The 10,371-nt window shown below is 42.8% G+C and overlaps 1 long non-coding RNA gene across 1 annotated transcript in view; it reads right to left on the reverse strand.

Annotated features, from left to right (window-relative positions):
* Nucleotides 1-10,111, reverse strand: part of LOC142759074 (uncharacterized) — a 32,555-nt gene extending 22,444 nt beyond the window's left edge. The window contains exon 1 of the long non-coding RNA XR_012883054.1: nt 10,026-10,111. This is a non-coding gene — a long non-coding RNA (uncharacterized LOC142759074). The remainder of the gene's footprint in view (nt 1-10,025) is intronic.
* Nucleotides 10,112-10,371: the final 260 nt, after the last annotated feature.

Consider the following 10,371-nt stretch of genomic DNA (forward strand, 5'->3'; position numbering starts at 1 on the left):
TGGTGACCTGTAAGTGCTATTATTATCTGCTAGATCTGCCCCAGTCACCTGTAAGTGCTATTATTATCTACTAGATCTGCCCTGGTCACCTGTTAGTGTTATTATCGTGAAATTGAAGCGTCTAGAAGCTATAGCTCACCCACAAAGAAATAGACTACGCAAACTCACAAAGAGGGACCACCGAGTGCTGTAGTGCATGGAGCATAATAATCTCCTATCCTCTTTGTATCAGTCGCTACAGATTTTCAAACTGACTCTGAAAGTGATATCAGAACAAGAACTGTGTGTCCAGAGCTTCATGAAATTGTTTTCCACGGTCGCTGCACACAAACCTAAGATTATCATGCACAATTCCAAGCGTCGGCTAGATTGCTGTAAAGCATGCCAGCACTGGACACTGGAGTAGTGTGTTCTCTGGCATGATGAATCACATCTCACTATCTGGGAGTCTGATGGAGGAATCTGGTATTGGCGGATGCCAGGAGAATGCCTTATTTGCAGTGAAGGGTATTGTTAATGCTACAGCATACAATCACATTTTACACAATTGTAGCTTCCAATTTGTGGTAACAGTTTAGGGTTTGGCCTTTTCCTTTTCCAAAATGACTGTGCCTTCTGCACAAAGCGAGCTCCATAAAGACAAGTTGTAAGGAAATTGATGTGGAGGAGCTCAACTGGTTGCACAGAGCCCTGACCTCAAGCCCATCCAACACCTTTGGGGTGGATTGGAATGATGATCGTGAGCCAGACCTTCTCCTCCAACATCAGTGCCTGACCTAACAAATGGGCACAAATTCATACAGACGTGCTTCAAAATCTAATGGTATGCCTGTCCAGAATAGTGGAGGCCGATAAAGCAACAAAATGGGCCCATTTCTATATTAACGTACATGGTTTTGGAATGGGATGTACAACAAACTCAAGGTGTGATGGTCAGGGGACCACATACTTTTGGTCAGATAGTGTAAGTCCAAAAAGGGTGTCTGTCAAATTTTCCTGCACAAACAAAAATGCATTGGAATGCATATAGAATTCGGTGCATTATTGAAAAAAAAAAAAAAATGTGACAAAGTTTAATATCACAAAACAGATTTTTACTAAATATAAAAGTTAGAAAACATAAAAATAAAGCCAAATAAAAAAAAAATTAAAAAAAAAAATATATATATATACTGTGTATAAACTGCTAAAAAAAAAGAGAACACTTAAATCACACATCGGATCTCGATAAATGAAAGATTCAAGTTGAAAATCTTTACCGGTATAAATTGTGTAATTTGCTGAGAACAAAATGACGCACAACGGTCAATAAAAACCAAAATCATCAACCAATTTAGGGCAGGATTGCAAATCACCACAAAAATCGAAGTAAAGCATTTAAGTCACAGGTGAATCCAATTTGTGTGAATTTAATCACGGTAACTCATAATGTGACTCAGTGGTTTATATGGCCCTCACATGCCTGTATACAATCCTGTCAATGTCTGGGCATATTACTGAAGAGACAGCTTTATCAGGGCATCACTGAGCTCCCAGCACATCTGTGGTGCTACCTGGTGGTGTCAGATGCACTTATTCATAATGTACCAGAGGTCCTCAATTGGATTCAGGCCTGCGGAACCTGAGGGACAATCAATGGCATCATTGCCTACGTCATACATGAACTGCCTACATGCTCGGGCCTTATGAGGAAGGAGGAACCCAGGGCCCACTGCACCAGCGTAAGGTCTGACAATGGCTCAGAGAATTTTATTCAGGTACCTAACAGCAGTCAGGGTCCCGTTGGCTATCATGTGTGAAGGTTTGTGTTACCCTTCAAGGATATGCCTTCGCAGACCATCACTGACCCACCGCCAAAACGGTCATGCTGGGTAATATTTCAGGCGTCATAATGTTCACCACAGCGTCTCCTGACTCTTTCTCGTCTGTCACCTGTGCTCAGTGTGAACCTGCTCTCATCTATGAAGAGAACTGTGCGTCGATGTGCTGGGCTGTGAGCCTGTCGGCCCTCATGCCACTCTTATGGTGTCTGTTTCTGACAGTCTGGCAGAAAAATGCACACCAACAGTCTGCTAATGGTCATTTTGTAGGTCTCTGGCAGTGCTCCTCCTATTCTTTTGTGCACAAAGGAGAAGATGCCGGTCCTGCTGATGAGATGATTCCCTACTACAGCCCTATCTGTTTCCCCTCGTGTAACGGCCCGTGTCCTTGTATCTGCTTCATGCACTTGAGACTTTACTGGTGGACACAGCAAACCTTTTTCCGACGTCATGTATGGATGTGCCATCCTGGAGGAGCTGGACTACTTGTGCAACCTGAATTGCCTGCAGGTACCGCCTCATGCTACCAATAGTGACAATGACACATGCAAAACTAGAGAAGAATAAACCAGGAAGGATAAGGAGAATAACCTGTACCCAGGGGACCAGTTCGGCAATATGGAAAGGATGGTGGCTCCAGATTTACCTCCCATTCCTTTTGCTGCGGCCAAACGGTTAGGATGTGCAGGACAGCGAACTGGTAGAGACACAGCACAAAAAATCCCAGCCAGCTGCTGGAAACAAAATGCCCGTTTAGCATGTTAAGTCATTTTCACCATCTTTACCGTTTCCTGCTGGGGTGGTAGTGTCTATATATAACATATTTAGAGACCCGAGAAATGTAAGGAATAAAACACTGAAAAAAACAAAACAGTGTGGTCAAATATATTGAAAGATATATTGATCTATAAAAATTTTTTAATTATAGACCTGAGAAATATAAGAACACAAAACATTGGGACGACGATGTTATCTCTAATACACAGGATACAGTGAGTTATGACAAGAGGAAGAAAAGCTAAAATTGAAGAGGAAACTTGAGGCCAGGGCCGGCTCCAGGTTTATGTGGGTCCTTGGGCGACACAGACCTAGTGGGCCACTTTGCGGGGGAACTCACAGCGACAGTAAAATGCCAGAAAACGTCACTTTGTGCCCCCATATAGAAGTTAGGCCCTGTTTATGCCCCCATAAAGAAGTTAGGTCCCCAGTTTGTACCCCCATAAATTTAGTGACCACTGTAGATAGTGCCATGGAGCCGCCCTCCCAGGTAGTGCCATGCAGTCCCCTCCCAGGTAATGCCACACAGCCCAACCTCCCAAGTAGTGCCACACAGCCCCCCTTCCAGGTAGTGCCACACGGCCCCCCTCCCTGGTAGTGCCACACAGCCCCCATCCCTGTAGGTAGTGCCTTTGTGGCTCGCTCTAAGAGTGGAAACCCCAACCAGAGCATTGCCAACGCTCTGGCCGGGGACTCCGCTTCAGGAGGAGCCCGTGAATTCTCTGACCACATATGGACAGTGATGTCAGGGGCAACCCCAGAGTCATAATCCCGGCCAAAGCCCTACAAGCACTCTGCCTGGGACTCCTGCTCCTGACATCACTGTACATATATGGATAGTGATGTCCGGAGTAGAGTGCTAACAAAGGCTCTGCTCTGGTACTCTTGTTCTGGGGAAGCAAACTCTTGCTCTATGGATAATGATGTTAGGGGCAATACCAGAGCCATATTCCGGGCAGAGCGCTACTAGCACTCTACCTGGGACACTGCTCTGCTCCTGACATCACTGTCCATCTCCTATACAGGGGCTCTCTCTAGAAGCAGAATCATATCGGCAACACACTGGCCAGGGATTCCTCTCCTGGAGGAGCCATGACAGCAGCGTCAGCGCCCAGGGGCCAAGTGGGCCCCCCGAAGGGTAGTGGGCCTGGCACTTGACCGGATTCGCCAGGTGCTGACGCCGGGCCTGCTTGAGGCACCAACCCTGGCCATGGAAGAAGGAGCCTCTAGAGCGGATACAAGTACAAGTACAAGTAGGCATGATAGCTCAAATATACTGTTTCTGAATCTTCAGAAAAGTTACATAAGGAAACGTTTAAGGCACTAGATAAATATAATGGAGTACTAACAGATTTATCACAACATGTGGGGGGAGTAAAATCGGAGGGCTTATTGATCAGGCAAGATCTGGGAAAAATTAGAGAACAGCTAATGGAGATGGGGTCAAGAATCAGTGATGTAGAAAACAAGCTGGAGATACAGATTAAAAATGTATCATTATCGATGGAGAAAAATAGTGAACTCTAGATGTGACTGGAATCAATGGAGGACAGATATAAAAGTCTACATTGAGAACTGGAACTTCATTGAAATTTTAACATATAGTCTTTCTCTGTAATATTTATGATAGAACGGGTACACGTGAAAAAAAAAGAATGCAAAAATTGAAATATCATATGCTATGCCTTATCGAGTTGCCTGACAGGAAAAAGGAAATTTTCTTTGGATCCTCGGAAGATGTCTCAGTATAGATGGGTTATAATAATCTGAAAGGCTGAGAATATTTAGCCTGATTCTATATTTTTAGTGGCGGACAATGATAGAGTAGAAAGGGGCTGAGTCGAGGAATAGAATTTACCATCTTCCTAAACTTGCGGGAGATGAATTGCTGGATCGAGTGAAATAAAAATGGCAAACAGATATTGGTGCTATCTCTGATGAGAAATGGACTGAAATTTTGAATTCAGTGAAGAAAGTCTCTCCCTATCCGTTCCAAGGAATTTCACAGCTATAAATTCTCCATCGGGCACATAACACTCCCTATAAACTAAATGAATTGAAATTATGAGAGGGATAATTGTGAACAATGTATGACTAATACAGGCAATTTAATTCACGTTTTATGACATTGCCCAAAACGACATACAGTGAAGGAAATAAGTATTTGATCCCTTGCTGATTTTGTAAGTTTGCCCACTGTCAAAGTCATGAACAGTCTAGAATTTTTAGGCTAGGTTAATTTTACCAGTGAGAGATAGATTATATTAAAAAAAAAAAAACAGAAGATCACATAGTCAAAATTACATATATTTATTTGCATTGTGCACAGAGAAATAAGTATTTGATCCCCTACCAACCATTAAGAGTTCAGCCTCCTCGAGACCAGTTACACGCTCCAAATCAACTTGGTGCCTGCATTAAAGACAGCTCTTACATGGTCACCTGTATAAAAGACTCCTGTCCACAGACTCAATTATTCAGTCTGACTCTAACCTCTACAACATGGGCAAGACCAAAGAGCTTTCTAAGGATGTCAGGGACAAGATCATAGACCTGCACAAGGCTGGAATGGGCTACAAAACCATAAGTAAGACGCTGGGTGAGAAGGAGACAACGGTTGGTGCAATAGTAAGAAAATGGAAGACATACAAAATGACTGTCAATCGACATCGATCTGGGGCTCCATGCAAAATCTCACCTCGTGGGGTATCCTTGATCCTGAGGAAGGTGAGAGCTCAGCCGAAAACTACACGGGGGGAACTTGTTAATGATCTCAAGGCAGCTGGGACCACAGTCACCAAGAAAACCATTGGTAACACATTACGCCGTAATGGATTAAAATCCTGCAGTGCCCGCAAGGTCCCCCTGCTCAAGAAGGCACATGTACAGGCCCGTCTGAAGTTTGCAAATGAACATCTGGATGATTCTGAGAGTGATTGGGAGAAGGTGCTGTGGTCAGATGAGACTAAAATTTAGCTATTTGGCATTAACTCAACTCGCCGTGTTTGGAGGAAGAGAAATGCTGCCTATGACCCAAAGAACACCGTCCCCACTGTCAAGCATGGAGGTGGAAACATTATGTTTTGGGGGTGTTTCTCTGCTAAGGGCACAGGACTACTTCACCGCATCAATGGGAGAATGGATGGAGCCTTGTACTGTCAAATCCTGAGTGACAACCTCCTTCCCTCCACCAGGACATTAAAAATGGCTCGTGGCTGGGTCTTCCAGCACGACAATGACCTGAAACATACAGCCATGGCAACAAAGGATTGGCTCAAAAAGAAGCACATTAAGGTCATGGAGTGGCCTAGCCAGTCTCCAGACCTTAATCCCATCGAAAACTTATGCAGGGAGCTGAAGATCCGAGTTGCCAAGCGACAGCCTCGAAATCTTAATGATTTACAGATGATCTGCAAAGAGGAGTGGGCCAAAATTCCATCTAACATGTGTGCAAACCTCATCATCAACTACTAAAAACGTCTGACTGCTGTGCTTGCCAACAATGGTTTTGCCACCAAGTATTAAGTCTTGTTTGCCAAAGGGATCAAATACTTATTTCTCTGTGCACAATGCAAATAAATATATATAATTTTGACTATGTGATTTTCATTTTTTTTTTTTATATAATCTATCTCTCACTGGTAAAATTAACCTAGCCTAAAAATTCTAGACTGTTCATGTCTTTGACAGTGGGCAAACTTACGAAATCCACAAGGGATCAAATACTTATTTCCCTCACTGTATATATTGGGGGAAAAATTTTAGAAATATTAAATCAAATATATCAAGTAGAGCTACCAATGAACCAAGGTTTATGGCTGTTTGGGGTGGTAATAGATCTACCATTGGACAGGTATAAAAAAAAATTGTTAGAAATAGAATATTTTATATAGCGAGAAGAAAGATACTGCAGGATTGGATCTCAATTACAGCCCCAATAATTAATAATTGGAGAAAAAAGGTGGATAGCCAAGTGCATATGGATAAAATTGCATATAATAATGGTAATAGATCACAGAATTAACACTTGATATAGAAGAGTTTATAGAGAATGTTGAGTCAAATATGAGGGATTTTCTGAGGTATTAGACTTCTTGTTTTTTTTTGTTGTTGCTCCCTCCTCTCTTCTTCCGGGCCTCTGTAGGGTGGGTAATGGGAGAGAATATGAGAATTGTGTATGATTATATACATCCTGATAAAGAGATCATTTCGAAAGATATAAAAGGAAAGAACAGAGAAAAAAAGGGGAAAAAAATTAAAATAGGTAAGACACCCTAGGTGAGCATATAAAAGCCACAACTCCTCCCACACAATGCATGTTTTATACTTATCTGAAGTTTACGATATTTTTAGTTATTTATTGTGCTGGATGTTTGCATTCCTCTAGATGAAAAGTGAGAACACAGCAGTAATACTGCACTATGAGCTTCAGGAGGGGTTTAACTGAAGCAGCACAATACAATTACACAGGTGACAGGTGAGCCGAGTTCTTCTCATATACATAGGCGACACGTGAGCCGAGTTCTTTCATATACAGTGAAGGAAATAAGTATTTGATCCCTTGCTGACTTTGTAAGTTTGCCCACTGTCAAAGACATGAACTGTCTAGAATTTTTAGGCTAGGTTAATTTTACCAGTGAGAGATAGATTGTATTAAAAAAAAAAAAAACAGAAAATCACATTGTCAAAATTATATATATTTATTTTCATTGTGCACAGAGAAATAAGTATTTGATCCCTTTGGCAAACAAGACTTAATACTTGGTGGCAAAACCCTTGTTGGCAAGCACAGCAGTCAGACGTTTTTTGTAGTTGATGATGAGGTTTGCACACATGTTAGATGGAATTTTGGACCACTCCTCTTTGCAGATCATCTGTAAATCATTAAGATTTCGAGGCTGTCGCTTGGCAACTCGGATCTTCAGCTCCCTCCATAAGTTTTCGATCGGATTAAGGTCTGGAGACTGGCTAGGCCACTCCATGACCTTAATGTGCTTCTTTTTGAGCCACTCCTTTGTTGCCTTGGCTGTATGTTTCGGGTCATTGTCGTGCTGGAAGACCCAGCCACGAGCCATTTTTAATGTCCTCGTGGAGGGAAGGAGGTTGTCACTCAGGATTTGACGGTACATGGCTCCATCCATTCTCCCATTGATGCGGTGAAGTAGTCCTGTGCCCTTAGCAGAGAAACACCCCCAAAACATAATGTTTCCACCTCCATGCTTGACAGTGGGGACGGTGTTCTTTGGGTCATAGGCAGCATTTCTCTTCCTCCAAACACGGCGAGTTGAGTTAATGGCAAAGAGCTAAATTTTAGTCTCATCTGACCACAGCACCTTCTCCCAATCACTCTCAGAATCATCCAGATGTTCATTTGCAAACTTCAGACGGGCCTGTACATGTGCCTTCTTGAGCAGGGGGACCTTGCGGGCACTGCAGGATTTTAATCCATTACGGCGTAATGTGTTACCAATGGTTTTCTTGGTGACTGTGGTCCCAGCTGCCTTGAGATCATTAACAAGTTCCCCCGTGTAGTTTTCGGCTGAGCTCTCACCTTCCTCAGGATCAAGGATACCCCACGAGGTGAGATTTTGCATGGAGCCCCAGATCGATGTCGATTGACAGTCATTTTGTATGTCTTCCATTTTCTTACTATTGCACCAACAGTTGTCTCCTTCTCACCCAGCGTCTTACTTATAGTTTTGTAGCCCATTCCAGCCTTGTGCAGGTCTATGATCTTGTCCCTGACATCCTTAGAAAGCTCTTTGGTCTTGCCCATGTTGTAGAGGTTAGAGTCAGACTGATTAATTGAGTCTGTGGACAGGAGTCTTATACAGGTGACCATGTAAGACAGCTGTCTTTAATGCAGGCACCAAGTTGATTTGGAGCGTGTAACTGGTCTGGAGGAGGCTGAACTCTTAATGGTTGGTAGGGGATCAAATACTTATTTCTCTGTGCACAATGCAAATAAATATATATAATTTTGACTATGTGATTTTTTTAATTTTTTTAAATATAATCTATCTCTCACTGGTAAAATTAACCTAGCCTAAAAATTCTAGACTGTTCATGACTTTGACAGTGGGCAAACTTACAAAATCAGCAAGGGATCAAATACTTATTTCCTTCACTGTACATAGGTGACAGGTGAGCTGAGTTCTTCTCATATACATAGGCGACAGGTGAGCCAACTACTTATATACATAGGCGACAGGTGAGCCGACTTCTTCTCATATTCATAGGCGACAGGTGAGCTGACTTCTTCTCATATACATAGGCGACAGGTGAGCTGACTTCTTCTCATATACATAGGTGACAGGTGAGCCGAGTTCTTATTATATACACAGGCGACAGGTGGACCAATTGTTTGAAACAGAGAAGGGAGATGGATCCACCGCTATGGTGGTTAAAAAGAATCTTTTTCTAAGTTTTAATTATCTTCGTTAAAAATAGGATCGGTAGCATGATAATGATAATGTCCTGAAATGCTGAGAGAGTGGAGTGAAGGTGGAGAGCCTACGCGTTTCGAACGCTGCCTGCGTTCTTATTCATGGCTTGAGGTGTGACACGGAAGTGTACACAGAGTACACACGGGAAGCACACGGTTCCAATCACGGACAAACTGATCCGTGAAAAACGGCCGTGAAAACGGTGATGGAAGTATGCATGAGGCCTTACATTGGCCTGCCCGTGCTGTAATTATGGCCTGAAATAGGACATGTTCTATATTTATCAACAGCCCGGGCACCTTCCCGTAAGCAAACGGGAAGGTACCCGTGGCCAATAGAAGTCTATGGGCCCGTAATTACGGGCCGTAGTTACGGCTCGTAATTACGGGCTTTTTTTTTTGGTCGTGTGCATGATGCCTTAATCTGTAATAAATATATTGCTTCATTTCATTTCTTTTATGCTTCCAATAACATTATTTACACCCTCTAGCAATTAAATTCATTTAAAGATTTAGCAATTAAATTCATACTGAAAGGTATTTAAATAGTGAGCTTTTACTCTATCCATACCGTAAGTCAACCTCCCAAGCAACGCCGGGTATAAAAGCTAGTGTGCTATAAATAAGAACACTAGGGTTTGGTGTGAAGGGGGTGATAGGAAGTAACTTAATGGTTGTCCATCCAATAGCTATCATGCTGAAGTTTAGGGATGGGGGGGCACTGAATCTGCTGCATTAAGCACCAAGAGAGCTTGTCCCGCCCCTGCTTAGGACATCCAGCTAGAATCAAGAACGAAATGTTTCCATTTGAAACATGAATGAGAAAAAAAAAATAAAAATATTAATGTGTCATCTATGTCAGACTGGGATACCTTAGGCCAGAGGAAATAACCCCAGGGCCAAACGACTGCTATACAGAGTATATTCATGTAGGGTTTTAATAGCATCTAAAGGGGTTTTCCAACCCACGTCCCTGTACTTACCTAATTCTGTTCTGTTCCCCTACTGGGGGTCTATGATCCCCGGCTGCCGGGCCTCTGGTTTGATGCCAACAGATTGATGTAACGTCCATTTTGAAGTCACATCATGTGACCATGGCGGCCAATCACATCATGCTGTGGTTGATGCAGTGACCCCACAATGTGCTGTAATTGGCTGCTGCGATCACATGTTGTGATATCACTATGGACATCATGTCACTGTACTGGAAACATAATGGAAGAATGGTAGTGGGGGATTGTAGGGCTGGGGTGGGGAACGGTGCAGAACTAATAAGCTAAGTATATGTGAAGGTTTGATAATTCTCTATCGGGGGAAGGTTTTGGGGCT

The sequence above is a fragment of the Rhinoderma darwinii genome, chromosome 4 (genome assembly GCF_050947455.1).
Source record: "Rhinoderma darwinii isolate aRhiDar2 chromosome 4, aRhiDar2.hap1, whole genome shotgun sequence".
Taxonomy (NCBI): domain Eukaryota; kingdom Metazoa; phylum Chordata; class Amphibia; order Anura; family Rhinodermatidae; genus Rhinoderma; species Rhinoderma darwinii.